At 41.3% G+C, this 6013-nt stretch overlaps 1 long non-coding RNA gene across 1 annotated transcript; it reads right to left on the bottom strand.

The window, feature by feature from the left end:
* Positions 1 to 624: 624 nt before the first annotated feature.
* Positions 625 to 4406, bottom strand: LOC134298720 (uncharacterized). Its single transcript, XR_010005810.1, has 2 exons — positions 3924 to 4406; positions 625 to 987 (listed from the first exon to the last, which is right to left on the bottom strand). It is a non-coding gene; the product is annotated as an uncharacterized LOC134298720 (long non-coding RNA).
* Between the last annotated feature and the right edge of the window lie 1607 nt (positions 4407 to 6013).

Below are 6013 nucleotides of genomic sequence, written 5' to 3'. Positions count from 1 at the left end.
AACTTTATAGTAAACATCTACTGGAAGTTGACCATAAAATTGTGCTGAAGGACAAAGAGATTCCTAGGAAGAGCATATTAATCACATCCAAGAATTATCCAATCCGCAAAAGAGAAATCTGAAAATGTGGAGGGCTGACTGCACTGTTAAGTCGGATATGGGCAGCTTTTTTCCCTGCAATTCTCCAAATCCGTTGAGGCTACATTCTGGCAATAGGGCGCTTAGAGGTGGCCATGACCAGAGGGCCAAAATTGTCCAGGGTACAGTCACCCAGCAGTTTGCAGACAGATACTAGATGCACACATTTTTGTGTCTTTTTGGATGATCTAATAAAGCTAAATACAGATTTTGGAAGTGCTCCACCCTGGGACACACACACACCCCAGTTTCTGAAAGCATGTATTATCAGAAGACATGATTTAAAACACCACCAAGACAGCAAAATATTGTGCTTATCATGTGAATCAAATTCTAATTAGTTTAAATTTACACAGGCTTTACACTGCCTGGAATTATGACCCAGTGGATAAATATTTCACAAATGATATTTTAATGACTACACATTAAATAGTACAGTGAAATTCCAATCCCAACACATGAAAAACAATAAGGAAAAAAGGTCAGTCAAAGTGAGGATAGTTTTTATTACATTTAATAAGCCAAATGAGATATAATTCCATGTATTCAGGGTGAGAAACCATCAAACTGATATGATTATTTTATGGACCTTGCAGTAGTAGGCCAATATCAACACAGGTGGTAACCAAGCTAGAACATTATGATCCAGCCAGTTCTAGTTAGATTGGCTCTGTGCAATTTCTTTCCCAATGCTCAAAATCCACTGCAAAGTATATCATTTTGTTTGGGACTGTTGAAAATGTCCATGAAGCTGCTACAAGGGCTTTGGGGAACATCTCAAGTGAAGACTTCATCCACTGCTATGAAGACAGGAAGCAACTGGAATCATTGTATTCGATTACAAGGAACCTATTTTGAAGGGGATAAACTGTAATTACATGTATGTTCAACATTTTTATAAACAATTCTCATTACTTTTTCGACACACCACGTATCTTTTCCAACCCTTACTTTTAGGAAATTCACATGTGTAATATCCAAACAGGTTACAATATCTGCTACTCTTGTCAAATCTAGTGGAAACAGGCCACTATTCTTACCTCCAGTTTAATGAGGGGAAAGTTGTGATATTTTCCACTTTTTCGTGTCAGGAGTAACTTGAGAAACTGCAAGGACATTGTTCAGGGGACACCCGGATGTTTTTGATGCTTTACCGTCCTTGTGGGAAGTTTCTTTCATGTCCCTGCATGAAACTGGAGCTGACAGAGGGAGCTCACCTGCGCTTTCCCCAGGTTGGATTTGAACATGCAACCCTCAGGTCAGCAACCCAACCTTCAAGTCAGCAGTCCTGCCAGCTCTTGATCATAGAAAGGGTTACAATGCATTTCTCTTTTTGGTGTACTCATAATAACATGCTGAACTTAGGGGAGGACAAAAAGACTTTAGCTGTCCACCTATATGGGATAGAAGACAAATAACTTCTAGTGTTCCATGTGCTGTCTGACCTCAAAATCAGTCTAAATTGTAGTAAACTCATTGAAAATGAATGGACTTAAGTACTGATTTGCCAGTCTTTCGTTGATGCAATTAATTTCCTCCATTTGCAACAAAACTAGATCTAGCCTAGTGATGGCAAACCTTTTAGAGACTGAGTGCCCAAATTGGGGTGGGGGAGAGGGGTTGGGCACTCAGGAGGGGTGAGCGAGCACTGGGGTGACTGGGAGATGGCGAGCAGGGTTGGTAAGCCTGGTGGTGTGGATAAGTGAGAGGCCGGGCATGTGTGTTGGGTCTTGTGAGCAGGCGGCAGGATGGTGAGCAAGTGGGCAAGTGGGGGGGGGGGGTGAGTGAGGAGGGGGGACAAACGAGCAGACAAGTGGGTGAATGAGTGGGAGGAGGGCAACAGTACACGTCTCAGGAGAGAGGTCATTTTGTGTCCCTTCTGGCACGTGTGCCATAGATTCACCACCACTTATCTAGCCCCTGGAGTCTAGTCTTTATGAGGACATCTGTACACAGAGAACCAATTATGAAAGTGAGGGAAAGGATAAAGCATACATCTGTTGCTACTACCATTACTACAATTATTAGTGTTATCACAGTTGACAACCATTTCAAGCTCTATGCAGATAATGCTACCATCTAATATTGTGAACTGGAAATAGTTGCAGTTTTCGCCATACACTGTGATGTCTTTTTCTGCTGATAGACATGTAGCTACTAGTGAAACCCACTTTTAACAGCAGTTCCTTTGAATGTACTAATTGGAAACCAATGCTGCAGAGGCCACTGTTCAGGTCATGGCACACATTTTGTGGGGATTATTTGCCATTTGCAGCCAAATGAGGTAGGGAATTCTTAGTGAAATCGCAGGTGCTTAAGTAAGGGTATTGGTGAGGATTAAGATGTTCATTACAAGTAGAAATGAAATGAACCCAAGATTATTGAGGTGGAGACTAGGATTTGCAGAGGTGCCAAAATTGCATGTAATTGACACTGGACTTCCTGGGGAATTATGGGAGTAAAGTAAGGCAGTCGTGCCCTCTGGCTCCTGGTCTTTATTGAACTTTTGTTGAACTTTTTATTCAATAAAGGGACTTTATTGGACTTTTGTTTATTCAACACATGCACTGAACTTGTTCAAGTTTTAGCTGGTAGGCCAAAAGATTAAATTCATCCCATGGCAAAAGTTTTATGCCAAAGTATTGAAAAAAAGCAAACAGCTTGCTGTACTATATTATAACAGATTTTTTGACCTCTTTTGTTTGTGTATGCCTCTAAGTCACCTATCAGTTTATGAGGAGTCTCTAAATTTCATAACATTTTTAAAGCAAGGCATTTTCTGATGTGGTTTTTGCTAGTTCCTCCCCCTGAAATATAGCCTGCAGCACCTGGTGTTTCCTGGCAAACTCCCTTCCAACTATTATCCAGAACTGATCCTATCTAGTTTCCAAGATCAGATTTAGCACCTTTTAATTGACCCAGAAACAAATGGCATCCTTAAGAGACAGGGCAGAGTTTGGTTGTAGAACCAATGGCAAACAGTAGAGCTAGGAAGGATCCTCTCTCTTCCTAAGGCATCTTCAGAACAGAATGACACTGGACTAAATGATCCAAGGGTTAATGGGCTAGGTAATCAGAGAATCATAAAAGCCACAAGGGCCATCCAGTCCAACCCTGTCTTGCAGGAACACACAACCAAAGCACCCCTGAGCCTTTGCTTAAAAGCATCCAGAGAAGGAAACTTAATCACGTTCCAAGGCAGCAGCATATCCCACTGCTAAACAGCACTTGCCGTCAGGAAGTTAGGTAGAATCTTTTTTCCTACAGTTTGAATCCATTGCTCCATGTTCTAGTCTCCAGAGCAGCAGAAAACAAAAATATTTAAACATGGCTACCATGTGTCCATTTCAGTTCACTGACTCCCAGAATGTCTATCTTTAATCTTGACATCTCACCAGTACCACGCCCAATTTGCCCTGGCTCACAGATCTTACATTCCAGGTTCCTATAGTGTGTTGATCTTTAGAGCATTGCAGGCATGTAGCCCCGGGGGGGGGGGGGGGGGGGTTGAGGGTCTTCAGCCCCCCCCCCCCAAATTCTCAGGGTGGTCTGTGAGAAAGGCTTACATTTATTATCTAAACTGTTATGTTTATTCATATTATGATCTGATCACCATGCTCAATATATCCCATATACATGGGGGTACTGGGATAATGATACAAAAGGTTTGCTAGGGTAGATCCTCTCTCACTCAGACTCAGCCCCCCCTCAATCAAAATCCCAGCCCCTCCCTCCTCGAATCAAAATCCTGGCTACGGGCCTGGAACATCGGATTTGTTGTTCACCTCCAGCACCATGGTCGTTAGCCTTCCTTTCGGCTTTGAGCTAACTCTGTCATCACCTCTGGGGCTAGTTGAACTTATCCTCTGTTCCTCCCCAGCAGCATTTTGACCATCTTCCAACCTAGTATCCTTGAAGTGGCTGGCTTTACCTTGAAGGAGCTGGGGGTGGCAACAGCCAACAGGGAGCTCTGGCATGGGCTGGTCCATGAGGTCACAAAGAGTCGGAAGTGACTGAACAAGTAAACAACAAAACCATGTGTCCTCTCAGTGTTCTGTTCTCCAAACTAAACATACTCAGCTCCTTAATCCATTCCTCATAGGGCTTGGTTTCCATACCTTTGATCATTTTGGTTGCTGTTCTATGGACACATTCTGGCTTGTCAATATCCTTCTTGATATTAACAAGTTGGCTCACAACAAGAGAAAAAACAAAACATAGGAAAAATATTATTAATGCCAAGATTCAAAACCATTAAACAACAATTCTGTTTTTAAAAGTTTCAAACCATAAAACAGACTTAAACCATAAGATACAAGCACAACACAGCCAATTATGCTACAAAAAAAAAGCAAAAGTTATGAGCAGCTTAAACACAGCTGGGGCACTTCCTCCCCAGCAAAATTAGATCGGCCTCCTCCCTCATGGGTTTTAGAAAACAAGTCAAAACCTGGCTGTAGAACCAGGCGTTTGGGGAATAGCACAACCACAGTGCAATATATACGTGCCATATATAAGTGCCATATATACCCATGGAATCGATAGAAACAAAGCAGCTTGGTGCTATTTTTTTTAACGTTTTTAATTGTGTTTATATGTTTATTTTAATGTTTAATTATGTTGTGTACTTGTTGCTTGGCATTGAGTGGTTGCCAAAACTGGAAGTCACTCTGGGTTCCCTCCAGGATGAGATAGTGCAGGGTGGAAATACAGTAAATAAATACATAGGTTTTTGCCTTTTTCTGCAGAAAGACAACTTGGGGGAGAGGGGACAATAGCAAATGGACTGCCCATGGAAGAGAATCTCACATTTTGGGAGAACGCACCAAAAAAATTTCTCTCCTATGTCCTCATCACAGAAGCCTGTAATGATGACGGGAACAAGGAAATGTGTTTCCTGCAGATCTTCAAACTTAGACAGGTTCATGAAAGAAAAAAGGGCCTTGCAGATAATCTGGACCCAGCCATATACGGCTTGAAAGGTCATAACCAGCACTTTTAATTCTGCCTGGAAACAGATGGGGAGCCACTAGCCAGTGGAACTGTTTCAGCCAGATATACACTACCCATGACTGACCACGGTCAGCAGTCTGGCCACAGCATTTTGGACCCACTGAAGTTTCCAGTTTCCTAAGGTCACCATCCTAGACAATATACTAGAGAACCTATATCAATGTTTTTACAAAACTCAAAAAATTACTACTATTACTATTTCTTCTTCTTCTTCTTCTTCTTCTTCTTCTTCTTCTTCTTCTTCTTCTTCTTCTTCTTCTTCTTCTTCTTCTTCTTCAGTTTTCCTTTTTGCTTTACAATTCCCCATTGGCCATGCTGCCTAGGGCATTTTGAGATATGTAGTTAAAAATATTTTTTTACAAATTCTGATCATCCCCACATAGAATGCATTCCAAATGGGATGTAACCAACATGTGTGCCCCATAGAATGCCAGGGAATCTAATAACTTCAAGCTAGGCAAATAGTTACTATAGCCTCTGCCTTAAGATCCTTTTCTGAGCTCTCTGGGCTGTTTTTTGGTTTTTTTTTGTTTTGTTTTGTTTTTTGTTTTTTTTAAAACTTCAAATAATTTCTATCTTGAACATCCAGCTTCTGAACTGAGATAATTTTTCAAAAATTAAAAATTAAAAAACAAAAATTCTCCTGCATTTGCATTGGCTCAATACTGCAGTCTCAACATAAAAGGGATCTGGTGATACCAACTTGCCATGTGAGCATTAAAGAACAGCTTCTTGGGACCAGAGGAGTAGCAATCCTGATTTAGGATCATGAAGATGGTTGGATGAGCTCTGAAAGGCTGGAGAATGCTCAGTAGATAGGACAGGGTATGGGTTTTTACCAAAACTGCTAAACCCTGAAATA

This window comes from Anolis carolinensis, chromosome 4 (genome assembly GCF_035594765.1).
Source record: "Anolis carolinensis isolate JA03-04 chromosome 4, rAnoCar3.1.pri, whole genome shotgun sequence".
In the NCBI taxonomy this organism is placed as follows: domain Eukaryota; kingdom Metazoa; phylum Chordata; class Lepidosauria; order Squamata; family Dactyloidae; genus Anolis; species Anolis carolinensis.
Note: the sequence above shows the minus strand (reverse complement) of the source record. Positions and strands in the feature narration are given on the sequence as shown.